Source organism: Papio anubis, chromosome 13 (genome assembly GCF_008728515.1).
Source record: "Papio anubis isolate 15944 chromosome 13, Panubis1.0, whole genome shotgun sequence".
NCBI lineage: Eukaryota > Metazoa > Chordata > Mammalia > Primates > Cercopithecidae > Papio > Papio anubis.
This window is the reverse complement of record NC_044988.1, coordinates 3,953,407-3,967,072: the sequence shown is the minus strand read 5'-3', so window position 1 is coordinate 3,967,072 and position 13,666 is coordinate 3,953,407.

The window sequence follows — 13,666 nt, the reverse complement described above, 5'->3', positions numbered from 1 at the left end:
CCTGTTAAAAATCCACCTTAATTTATAAATCTGCTGGCTTTCCGTTTTACGTTTCTGTTACAGATTAGAGCAAAATTAATCCATCAAAGTGTTTGTGCCCTACATAATCCATCCCTTTGAATATAGGGGATCTATCAGTGTGATAGGATAGCATCGCCCTGATGGTGCTACCTGATATAGCAAAAAGGATTTTGAGGTCCCTAACTGATTGACTTTGAACTGATCCAAAGGGAGATTGTCCTGGGCCTGACTAATTGAGACAACCTCTTTAAGAGGGACTGGGGCCAGGCACAGTGGCTCACGTCTATAATCCCAGCAGTTTGGGAGGCTGAGGCAGGCAGATCACCTTAGGTCAGGAGTTCGAGACCAGCCTGGTCAACATGGAGAAACCCCATATCTACTAAAAATATAAAAATTAGTCGGGCATGGTGGCCCATGCCTGTAATCCCAGCTACTCGGGAGGCTGAGGCAGGAGAATCACTTGAACCCAAGAGGCGGAGGTTGCAGTGAGCTGAGATCACACCACCACACTCCAGCCAGGGCAACAGAGCAAGACTCTGTCTCAGAAAAAAAAAAAAAAAAAAAGCAACTGAGGTCTTCCCTGAAGTCAGAGAAGTTCTGCCAGCCTTGAAGAAGCCAGTTGCATGTTGCGAGCGGCCGACAGAGGGCCCGCATGGCCAGGACCCAGAGCAAGCAGGTAAACTCAGCCAACAGCCTGAGTAAGCTCAGAAGCAGGTCTTCCTTGGCAGAGCTCCAGGTGAGACCGCAGCCTGGCTGGCACCTTATTGCTGACTTATGAGACCCTGAGCAGATCCTGACCCATGGAGGAGATAATAATATGAGATAATAACAGTGTTTGGTTTTCAGCCGCTGAGTTGGCAGAGCTTTGCTGTGCTGCAGTAGCACCCAAGTTCAGCCAGGGAGGTGTGTGTGTTGGGGGGAACCTCATGTCTGCCACAGGAGAGAGACCACAGGAGGGCAGACATCCTGTTTGAATCTTCGTCTTCTACCATCACCCAGAGGCAAACCTCAGAGTCCAGGCCAGTGACCCTGCCTGCAGAGGGACTGTGATGTCCCTCATCCCTACAGTGACTGCTGGTGCCCGAGGAAGCCCCTTCGGCAAGAGGCTGTCCACAGCATGGACAGGAGAACAGGGGGCCACATTCTGGCCAGCCCTGGTGTTGTGATGGCCTGCAGCTGCCACCTTGCTGTGATTCAGAAAGAGCAGATCCTTGGCTCACACCTATAATCCTAGCACTCTGGGAGGTCAAGGCAGGTGGATCACCTGAGGTCAGGAGTTTGAGACCAGCCTGGCCAACATGGTGAAACCCTGTCTCTACTAAAAATACAAAAATTAGCTGGGCCTGGTGGCAGGTGCCTTATTCCCAGCTACTTGGGAGGCTGAGGCAGGAGAATCGCTTGAACCTTGGAGGCAGAGGTTGCAGTGAGCCAAGACTGTGCCACTGCACTCCAGCCTGGGCAACAAGAGTAAGACTCCATCTCAAAAAATAAAAATAAAGAAAGGAGCAGATCCGAGGAAGACCCTGCACAGAGAGGGAAGGCCCCTCTGACCCAGGCAAGTCCCAGGGCAGAGGTGGCAGCCATCCTCTGCTGAGGTGGCGGAGCTGCCAGCGGTGGACGCAGACCAGGCAGCACATCTGGTTCCTTTTTCTCTTACCCCTGGTTTAATTGTCCTGGGCTCCAATATCCGGGACAGGGTGGCATGCAGAATTTGACTACATTCTCAGACCCTAGTTCTGGTGGCTAGGGTCACCCTGCTCTGCGCCCACTACAGCCTCCACCCCACCCAGCCCCACTCTCAGGTCACAGGTGCTGCCCATAGGAGGCTGCCCCTCCCTCTCCATGCTCTGCAGGAGTAGTGCCTCCCAGCCTGCTGGACCCAGTGTGGGCTCTCAGGAGGCTCCTGGCACCAGCACCGGCCGCGGCCGATGCCTGACACAGCCTGTGAGATGCCATGTTCTGCCAGCCAGGCCTGGGCTGGAGCACCCTGACCACTCCTCTACCCCTTCCTGTCCTCCTCTCACTTCTCCCAGGTTAGGGGTAAGTGGGGATGTGTGCAGGTGAGGCAGACCCAGGCCTACCCCAAGGGCTTTGAGCCACACGGGCTGTCTCAGCTGATGTGAGCATGGCACTAATCAACAGCACACCCCAGCAGGAGTCACTCACTCCCCAGGTACTTTCTGTCTTTCCAATCATGCTAAGTCCTGAGTCTGAGTTTGGTGCCAGCGTGGTCTCACTGTGCTCACAGGCCCATCACTGCCAGACAGCCGTGCCTGGGAGAGTGAAGGCACAGCACTGTGCGATGGGATTCAGACCCCAGTTAAGTGTGTCCACAATTGCTAGGTGATGCTGGGCTTTTATATTTATTTATTTATTTACTTACTTACTTATTTACTTACTTATTTTTGTTTGTTTGTTTGCTTGCTTTTTCTGAGACAGAGTTTTGCTCTTGTTGCCCAGGCTGGAGTGCAGTGGAGTGATCTTGGCTCACTGCAACCTCTGCCTCCCAGGCTCAAGCGATTCTCCTGCTTCAGTCCCCTGAGCAGCTGGGATTACAAGCACCTGCCATCACTCCTGGCTAATTTTTTGTAGAGACAGAGTTGCTAGTAGAGATGGGGTTTCACCGTGTTAGCCAGGCTGGTCTCGAACTCCTGACCTCAGGTGATCTACCTGCCTGGTTCTCTCAAAGTGCTGGGATTACAGGCGTGAGCCACTGCACCCAGCTTTTAAAACTAAGATCCAGATCACTTTAAAACACATTTATTCAGTAAGAACATATTGTCATGTAAAGAGAACAATCGGATAAAGGAAGCACTAGTTATGCATGAGGAAACAGCAAGAACATGAAGATGAAGGTGCGAGCAAGGCGGCACAGGGTTCAGTTCAAACCTTGTCCTGCTCAGTGTTGGAAGCACATTCCTTCTGTGTGCCTCAGTTTCTCCCACTGAGAAATGGGGATACCACTAGCACTTGCGTCCTGGAGTTCTCATGATGCAAGGACCAGCTGATGCACATTCCTATAGCCCCAGATCAGCCCAGGCCCCCAGCATGACTCATGCTGGTGAGTCATCTGTTAAATAAACTGGACAAATGAGGCAGGGGAGCCCTGCACCAGCACAGTGAATCCAGGCTGGCTACCACTGCCACCAGCTCGCCCTCCCTCCACCAAGTACTAGGGGCCCTGCCAGAGGCGGCCTGACAGTCATCCTTCAGGGGATTATGTGGCCAGTGTTGGCCGGGGCTGCCCCAGCACTGACCGAGACCCACAGCCTCAGCTTCCTTGACGCTTGCTTTTCTTGTCCCTCCGATGGAGGACTCGGCTTCTATAGGAAGAAGTGATTGGCACTGGCAAGGCTTTCCTCAGTCAGTGGAGTGAGAACGAATGAAGTGAATGAATGAAGCACTCAGGAAAGCTCTGATGCTGCCATGCATGCTACCTTGATGCCCTCGATCTGAGCTAGGACAGTGTCTGCTGCATGTCCTGCAAGCCACAGAGAGAGCCCTGGGCCTCCAGCAGAGGTCCACATAATCCATCCTGTCTGAAAATGACCCCTGGGCAGAGGCCTCACCAAGAGATGGGGACAGCAGCTGCGGGGGCCACATGCCAAGGACGCCATCCACAGTTGGAGCACATTCAGCGTCCACTTGCTTCCCTGACCAGCAGCAAAGTGAACCAGAGTCTCTTTGGCGGGAACCAGATGGCCATGGCCACCGGGTGCGGCCTAACGTCTGAGGTGGGGGTGGGTGCGAGATGGAGGCTCCCGAGGCCTGCGCCTCCCGGAGCGTCCATGCAGCCCGGTGAGGGGTGAAGTGTGGCTGGGGCTGGGAGAGGAGGCTGGTTGTTGTTTGTGTCAGTGTGCAATGCCTGGAGTGCTGCGAGCCCTCTCCTTGTCTGGAGATGACAGCCTAATCCCCTTTCCAAGTGGGGCCACCGCCCTCTCCAGTGCTGGGCCACCCATGTGAGGCCAGAGCATGCCTGGAGGTTGGGTGGGGGCTTTGTGCCGCATAAACCCTCCAGTGACATGGACATCTGGCCAGAATGTCCTTCCTGAAGGCCTTGGTCACTGGTTCCCATAAAGCTGCCATCTCGGGACGTCGGGGCAGGATAGACTTGGACTCCGTTTCTGTGTGGCCCTGTCGCGCACACTTGCTCATCTGCTGTACTCGCCTCTCCTGCACAGGGATCCCCAGAGACACTCGGGCTCAGACCCCTCTCCCCATGGCCCCCCCCACATCTTCCCCCTCCAGCCCTGCCTGTGACTGGTGAGTCCCTTCGCTCCTTCCTCTGGCTGAGGAGGCTCTGCCTGCCCCTCCCGGCCGCCCTCTGCGTCCTCAGAGCTCTAAGCTCCCTCCGGTGAAACGCCCATGGATCTGTGGGAAGAGCCTCCGGCACTGGCACTGTCCAGGACGGTTAGAGGTAGAATGCTTCCTCGAAGGGCGGCTGAGGACACCAAGGGCCCCTGGCATCCTGGGCACAGGGCCTGGCTATGGCAGGTGCTAAGTAAATAAAGAGGTTGATTTGCAGCCAGCTCATAGTCCATCGCCTCCAGAGCCCTCCCTAGAGGAGACTCTGTAAGGGCCCCTCTCTTCTGAGAAGCCTCTCCTTCCCCACAGGGCTCCTTTGTCCCTGGCCCCTCCTTCCATCTCCACCCCTGACTGCCCAGGCCCTGCTCATGGCTTCCAGAGCTTCCCCTTCTCATTCGCCTAAACTCCCTGGTCCTTGCCTCTGTCTAGAGCCTGCTCTCAGCACTCATCATTGGATGGGCAACAGCGGGCACAACTTTCTCACTTTCTGATGGGGAAACTGAGACCAGAGCAGGGAGGGACTCACTCCAGCCACACAAATAGTGGCAGAATTGGGATGACATGTCAGTCAAGACAGACTGCTGTGATGAAAACCTCCAATGCCTGGAGGCTTGCAGGGCCGGGGTTTATTCTGTGTCCTGCAGCCGGCCCCTGACATCAGTGGGGAGCTAGGCTCAGCCTCTCCGTCCGCCAGCCCCTGGCCCACAGAGTGGTCCCTTCCTCTATTCAACAGGTGTTTGGTGCAGCTTACTTACTGTCAGTCAGACCTTATGACTTAGCTTGCTGTGGCACTTTGTCCAGCCAGCTCTTCTGGGGAAGAACAGAACTCTTCAGGGGAAAGAGAAGCTTGTTTATTTTTGTATTTAAAAAAAATCCCTGCCACTAGTTTCTGTTCCTTGGGAACAGAAAGGGCCACCAATCTCCACCTCCACCCAGTACTGATACATGTCTAGGAAGATGGAAAAGTTCTGATATTTTAAATGCTGAAGCGGGGGAATCCAGAACAGGGCCATCAGTGCCTGGTTAGTTTCCTGTGGTTGCTGGAAAAAAAAAAAAAAAAAAGAAGCACCACAGCTGGGTGACTTAGAGCAGGGGACATTCACTCTCTACAGTTCTGGAGGCCAGAAGTCCAAAACCAAGGTGTTGGCAGGCGACGCTCTCTCTAAAGGCTGTAGGGGAGGAGCCTTCCTTGTGTCTTTTAGCTTCCAGTGAAGGCCAGCAATCCTTGGCTTGTGGCCACATAATTCCAGGCACTGCCTCTATCATCCCATGACCTTCCCCATGTGTCTATGTACGCAGACACATACATACATGTGTCTGTGGTCTCCTTATAAGACCACCAGTCATTGTGTTAGGGTCTGTCCTTATTCAGCCGGACCTCACCTTAACTACCTACATCTGCAAAGATCGTATTTCCAAAAACAGCTACATTCATAGGTTCCAGGAGGTTAGGACTTCAACGTATCTTTTTGGAGGATATGATTCATCCCACAACACTGCCTATATGGCATCTTTGTACAAATTAGATAAAGACTTCCCCTCCTACAGATAGGCACAGCTGCAGCCAGCAGAGCACAGCTGGGTTGGAACCCCCAACTAGCACCCTTGTGCAGTGAACAACCCACACAACTGCAAGCAGCCACCCTATCCAGGAACCTGTCCATTTATAAGCTTAACATTCATCCCAGGTAGAGTCCAGGCCAGAATTTCAGCTTGAACCTGGGCCGGCACATGTCACAGAGCCCAGGGAAATGGCACCTCAGCAGCGCCTCAAAAGTAAGGCTGAGGCAAGGGGGCCTTAGTGCACCAAAGAGAGGATGGGATAGAGGTCCACGCAGACTGTCAGATCTGCCAGCTGCTACTCTGGGTGCAATCGTCCATGTTAGCCAGAATGATCTTCCTTGGCACCAGGGTCTGACCCTGGCTCTGCCCAGTGCCCCGCCCCCGTGCCTCTGGACCTGAGTGGTAAAAATGCAGAGGCCCACACGGTCCTGAGTCATGAGGAAAATCTCGCTCTGCATTTGGTTCTTAGAAGGAAACACATGTTGGAAAGCTTTATCGCCCCAAAAAGAAAACTCAACAGTCCTCATGCCGACAGGGGTAACTTTAGATGATTTGGGACCCATAACCCATGGATGCCTGGGGAGAAGCCACCTGGGCCAGAAACCATCAGGCCTGGGCCATTGGGAGCCCCAGGTGCAGCCCTGGGTGCAATAGCTGGTGCCCGGCACACAGTGTTCCCTTGGTGGGCTCAGGCTCCTTGTGTGTGAATGGTGCCCAGCGATGCCTGCCTCCACTGCCACGGCGAGCTCAGTCCCCATGGCCCTGTGTTGTCATTGCCACAGATACATGTTACTGGTCTCCTCCCACACAAGGAAAATTCAGGGCCATACAAGCCCTAGAGCCCCGAATGCCACTTTGCAGCTTTGTGGCATTAGCAAAATTGCTTCACGGCAGAGCCTCGGTTGCCCTGTCTGTGACAGGAAGGCTGGATTCAAGGGTTCTCAAGGCCCCTGCCAGCCCTGGCATTTTTGGGTGAGTCACCAGTAGCACCAGCCACATTCCCTGTAAGCTCAGGGTGCTCTGACAGCCCTGGGAAGGCACCAGTAGAGGTCCCCTGGGTTCCTTTTAACTGGGAATCTTATCATCCTAGGATTGATGTCCTCTAGCAAAGACCTGACTCCAGGCCCAGAATCACCACTTTGTTCCTCAGCCTGTTACCATATTTCCTGGGCAGTGTCTTTCCCCTCCTGTGTCTGATCCTACACGCCCTGCTTAGTCAGCAGTTTGTTTCTAATGGCTAGAGTATTGCTATGTGCTTTAACAAACCCGATAGCAGTTTATGTTTCATTTATGTGCTTGTCTGATGTGGATGCTGCTGATCTGTGCAGGGTTTTCACCATGCAGTGACTCAGGGATCCAGGCTGGTTCTATCTTGCAGTGAGTACCTCCATCCTCTGGGGCCTCAGAGTCCTCTGTGTCTAGGTGGTAGGAGGCTGTGATGAGCTGAATATTTGAAGTGTCGTCTTCTCTTATTCTATGCAACAACAATGAACCATTTCTCCATCAGATTGTGATGTATGATGAAAAGTGAATTTTATACAACAACCAACAATGATCAACTCAGTGATTGGACCCAGAAGAAGCTGCAAAGCACTTCCCGAAGCCAAACTTGCACCAAAAAACAGTCATGGTCACTGGTGGTCTGCTGCTGGTCTGATCTACTACAGCTTTCTGAATCTCTGCAAAACCACTAAATCTGAGAAGTGTGCTCAGCAAATCAATAAAATGCACCAAAAACTGCAATGCCTGCAGCTGGCATTGGTCAACAGAAAGGCCCCAATTCTTCACGACAATGCCTGACCACACGTTACACAACCAATGCTGCAAAAGTTGAATGAATTGGGCTAGGACGTTTTGCCTCATCTGCCATACTCACCTGACCTCTCGCCAACCGACTACCAGTTCTTCAAACATCTCAACAACTTTTTTCAGGGAAAATGCTTCCACAACTAGCAGGATGCAGAAAATACTTTCCAAGAGTTTGTTGAATCCTGAAGCACGGATTTTTACACTACAAGAATAAACAAACTTACTTCTCTTTGGCAAAAAAATGTGTTGATTCTAATGGTTCCTATTTTGATTAATAAAGATGTGTTTGAGACTAGTTTTAATGATTTAATATTCATAGTCTAAAGCCGCAAATTGTGCACCAACCTAATATTTATTTTTAAGTGCCTCCCAGGGGCAGAAAGGAGATTGCTGGACTTAGGGTACAGGGCATAGATTTTGACTCAATTCAAGGAAGAGCTTTTGACAAGCAAACCTAAGAGAACAGGGGCATTAGGAGGCAGTGAGCCCCTGGCACTGGAGGCTTGCAGGTTGAGCTCACAGCTCCTATTGCTGTGGGAGGAGGGAGCAGTGCGGATCAGTGATGCAAATGTGAGTGTGCACACGAGGCACGAGGGGAGGGGACTGCAACACAGGTGGCTGAGTGTCAAGGGTGGGACTGAGAATCTGCATTTTTCATTGCATTGGCCATGCATGCAGACGCATTCTCAATGCATCTGCATTGGCCCAGGGACCAAACTTTGAGAATCCCTGGTGTAAATAATCTTGAGATAAACGTATTCCTCAGTGACCATGTACCGCTCAGGAAATTCAGTCTGAAACTGGGCTGCTTAATCTTTCAGCATTCCATATTTTCTATGGTGACACCAACTCTATGGTGGTATTTTCTTCTATGGTGCAACTCTGCTTAGTGAAAATGAATAGGCTAGTCTGAATTACTTGCATCCTTCACTGGTATCTAGACAGACGTGAGCAGCTCACATCCATGTCCCTAATATTACTGCAGATCTGACCCAGCTCTGCAGGCTTTGATGTGTCAGGCGGATGGCACCATCTCCTCCAGCCAAGTGTGCTCCTGGCAGGTTTTTGCTCACTTTCACATTGAGAAAAATGTCCACAGATGTGATCATCCACAGGCATGAAAACAGCTTTCTGAGGCATTTCTGGGGCAGGAGGAGTTATCTGGCCGTCATGCACTAGCACATATTTTGAACACTGGACATGTTGGCTATTGACTGAATTCAGCAGACACTGCATCAACCTTTCTAAAGACATCCAGTGCAGGGCTAACTACAGAAGAATGGGCAACTGCTCCATGGCTAATGGAGCCCACAGGGAAGGAGGATGCCAAGTCCTGTTCTGGCTGTGCCCTTGCACGCTCGTTTCCTATTGCTGGTAACAGTTAAGTCACTTAGTGATTTAACACAAATGTATTATCTTACAGTTCTGAAGGTCAGCAGTACAAAATCCGTCTCTCTGGGCTGCAGTCAAGGTGTCAGCAGGGCTGGTTCCTTCTGGAGGCTGCAGGGAGCATCCATTCCCAGCCTTTTCCAGCTTCTGGAAGAGACCACCTGCATTCCTCTGCTCATGGCCCTGCACTGCACCAATTTTTGCTCCATAATCACATCTGCCTCCAAATTATAGGGAACCTTGTGATTACAAAGGGCCCACATGGATAATTCAGGATAATCTCCTGTCTTAAAATTCTAACTCAACCACATCTGCAAAGTACCTTTTGCCATATAAAGTAGCCTATTCACAGGTTCTAAAAATGTGAACGTAGATTACCTTGGGGGGCCATTATTCTGCATACCAGGCCCTGGAAGAATGCTGACTTGGCCAGCCTGCAGGCCACAGAGCAGGTGACACCAAAGATGAGTGCTGAAAGCCAGGTGAGGATGCTGGATGAAAAGGCACCGTAGGTCCCAGGAACCCAGCTGGCCCTAGGACCAGCATCGAGAAGGGGTTTCGGCATCAGGAGCTGGGCTGGGGTCTCATGCCTCTTCCTGTTTTTATCCTTCAAGCAACTCTGTGAGTATCTCTTTTCAGAAGAGAAACATGCAGATCCAAGATGGTAAGTCACCTAGAACTGAATCCAGACCCACACAATTCAAAAACTTGTGTTATTTTTACAGTGCTACAGTGAAAAACGGCACTGTGGTAAGAATTTGGGGAGCAAGTAGGCTTAGGCTTGGGAATGGGTTATACACATATGAGAAGAAAGAGGGAAAGAAAAGGAAGCTGATGGTGTTGAGGGCCACCCTTAGCCTAGTGCTACACAGGGTGTCTTCAGTCCTCATGAAAATCTGATCAGTAAGTATCATCACAGCTGTTGGTAGAGATGAGAAGGCAGAAGCTCAGAGACATTGAGAGACTAGCTCACCCCTGGAAAGCAATGAATAGGGCCCAGGTTTGGGTCCACTCAGCTGGCTGAAGCCAGGCTTTAAAAAGTTCTTGTTCCATGTCAAGGATTTGGGACTTCATCCTGTGGCATGTGATGAAGAGCCATTCCTGCCCTGATGCTCAGGTGTGCACAGCACTCACATAAGAAGGGAATTCTGGTGGTGGTAGAGCCAGTCTGTGTGTGGGATAGGAAGGCTGGAGGGCCCCATGGGAGGCTGCAGAAACTGTTTGCACAGGAGTTGACATGCAGCTTCCAAGGAGTAATAATGGGACAGGAAGAAGCGTCTGCCACCAAGTGGAACAGGCGAGGTGGGCATCAGGCACCAAGGAGGGCTCCAGGGCTCTCACCTTAATGGCCGTGAGAGGGTACATGCAAGAGACAGCTTTGTTTCATATTAAGAGCAATGCCTGCTCCTGGTTTTAATTTTTTTTTCAAGAGGGCAGAGGAGAAAAAGGTAAAAAGTAGAAACTGCTCATTCTTCTCCAATTCCAGTTAAACTCACCAGATGCAGCCCTAATTAACATAGTTTCATTTGTGTTCTTTCAGAAATTTCTCTGAAACATAGAGATCTAGAAGGAAGACAGTAAGGTTAACTGGAATCCATTGAATCCGAGGTCCCATCAAACATCAAGGCATGGAGAGGTGAGGGTGCAGAAGCATGGCAGACAACTCAGAAGAGGGCTTTAAAGTTTAGTAGAGGGATCTGGGCTGAAGACGTTCATGACGCATCCTCAGAAAATCCAACTTCTGGGGTCTGAATATACCAGGAACTGTCATTACAATGATTTGTACCAGATATTATATTCTAACCACTGTTCCTAAGTGTGGTATCAGAGGTGAACAAGGCCTTTTCCAATAAGGTATTTGCATGTATCATGGTAGGAAATTTCTTCTGCCTGAAATCTTCTTAGTTCAGGGATTCTGAACTAAGGATTCAGATTTTCATCTGCTTTATTGAAGGGTGTGTATACTATAGTTATTTAGGCACAGGTCTCTTCCTTGTTTAAGATCTTGATGTTCAAAAATTTAAAGTTAGCCTTGAATACAGGGAAGATTTTGGTTGCATGTATTTCATTATGGGGTATACCTTTGCCCTCTCTGGTGCAAAAAATATTACTAAAAGAAAATTGATAAATTCCTGGCAACATACAACCTCCCAAGATTAAATCAGGAAGAAACTGAAACCCTGAACAGACCAGTGATGAGTTCCAAGATGGAATCAGCAATAAAAGACCTTCCAACAAAAAGAGCCCTGCACCAGGTGAATTCACAGCCAAATTCTACTACATGTACAAAGAAGTACTGGTACCAATCTGACCGAAATTATTCCAAAAAATCAAGAAGGAGGGTAATATGGTTTGGATCTATATCCCTACCCAAATTTCATGTTTCAATGTAATCCCCAGTGCTGGTGGTAGAGCCCGGTGGGAAGTGATTGGATCATGGGGGCAGTTTCTCATGGTTTAACATCATCCCCCCTTGGTGCTGTGGTCACAAGAGTGAGTGAGTTCTCATGATATGTGGTTGTTTAAAAGTATGTGGCACCTCCCCTTTCTCTCTCTTCCTCCTGCTCTGGCCATGTGAAGTGCTTCATTCCCTCTTTGCCTTCTGCCATGATTGGAAGCTTTTCGAGGCCTCCCCAGAAGCAGAAGCCACTATACTTCCTGTACAAACTGTGAACCATGATCCAATTAAACCTCTTTTCTTTATAAATTACCCAGTCTCAGGTATTTCTTTACAGCAGTGTGAGAACACATGAATACAGAGGGATTCCTCCCTAACTCATTCTATGAAACTGGCATCATCTTGATATTAAGAGTTGGCAAAGACACAATAAAAAAAGCAACAGTCCAATATCCCTGATGAACATAGGCACAAAAATCCTCAACAAAATACTAGAAAACTGAATCCAGTAGCATAACAAAAAGTTAATTCACCATGACCAAGTAGGCTTTATTCCTGGGATGCAAGGTTAGTTCAACATACACAGATCAATAAATGTGATTCACCACATAAATAGAATTAAAAACAAAAACCACATGATCATCTCAATAGATGAAGAAAAAGCTTTCAATAAATCCCAGTATCCCTTCATGATAAAACCCTCAATAAACCAGGCATTGAAGGAACATACCTCAAGATAACAAGAGCCATCTATGACAAACCCACAGCCAACATCATACTAAATGGGCTAAAGCTGGAAGCATTCCCCTTAAGAACTGGAACAAGACAAGAACACCCAATCTCACCACCCCTATTCGATATAGTACTAGAGGTCCTAGCTAGAGAAATCAAGCAAAAGAAAGAAATAAGCGGTACCCAAATAGGAAAAGAAGTCAAATTATGTCTCTTTGCTGGTGAAATAATACTATGCCTAGAAAACTCTAAAGACTCCATCAAAATGCTCCAAGACCTAATAAATAACTTTAGTAAAGTTTCAGGATACAAAATCAATGTACAAAAATCAGCAGCATTTCAGTACCCCAATACGTTCAAGCTGAGAGTCAAATCAAGAATGCAATTGCATTTACACTAGCCACAAAAAATACAATATCTAGTGATATGGTTTGGCTGTGTGCCCACCCAAATCTCAACTTGAACTGTATCTCCCAGAATTCCCACGTGTTGTGGGAGGAACCCAGGGGGAGGTAATTTAATCATGGGGGCTGGTCTTTCCCGTGTTATTCTCATGACAGTATATAAGTCTCATGAGATCTAATGGGTTTATCAGGGATTTCCACTTTTGCTTCTGGCTCATTTTTATCTTGCCACTGCCATGTAAGAAGTGCCTTTCACCTCCCACCATGATTCTGAGGCCTCCCCAGCCATGTGGAACTCTAAATCCAATTAAACCTCTTTTTGTTCCCAGTTTTGGGGGTGTCTTTATCCGCAACATGAAAATGAACTAATATATCTAGGAATATATCTCACCAAGGAGGTGAAAGACCTATACAAGTAGAACTACAAAACGCTGCTAAAAGAAATCATAGGTGACACAAACAAATGAAAGAACACTCCATGCTCATGGATTGGGAGAATCAATATCACTAAAATGTCCATATAGCTGAAGCAATCTACAGATTCAGTGTTATTCCTATCAAACTACCAATGTCATTTTTTTCATTTTTTCACAGAATTATAAAAAAACTACTCTAAAATTCATATGGTACTAAAACAGAGCCTGAATAGCCAAAGCAATCCTAAGTCAAAAGAATGAAGTGAGAGGCATCATATTATGCAACTTCAAAGTATACTACAAGGCTACAGTAACCAAAACAGTATGGTACTGGTACAAAAAATCAGATACATAAACCAGCAGAACAGAATAGGAAACCCAGAAATGAAGTTGAACCCTTATAACCAACTGATCTTTGACAAAGTTGACAAAAATAAGCAATGAAGAAAGGACTCCCTATTCAATAAGTGGTGCTGGAATAACTGACTAACCATATGCAGAAGAATAAAAATAGACCCCCTATGTGCCACCATACACAAAAATTAATTCAAGATGGATAAAATGCCTAAATGTAATACATAAAAATATTAAAATCCTATAAGAAAACCTAGGAAATACGCTTCTAGACA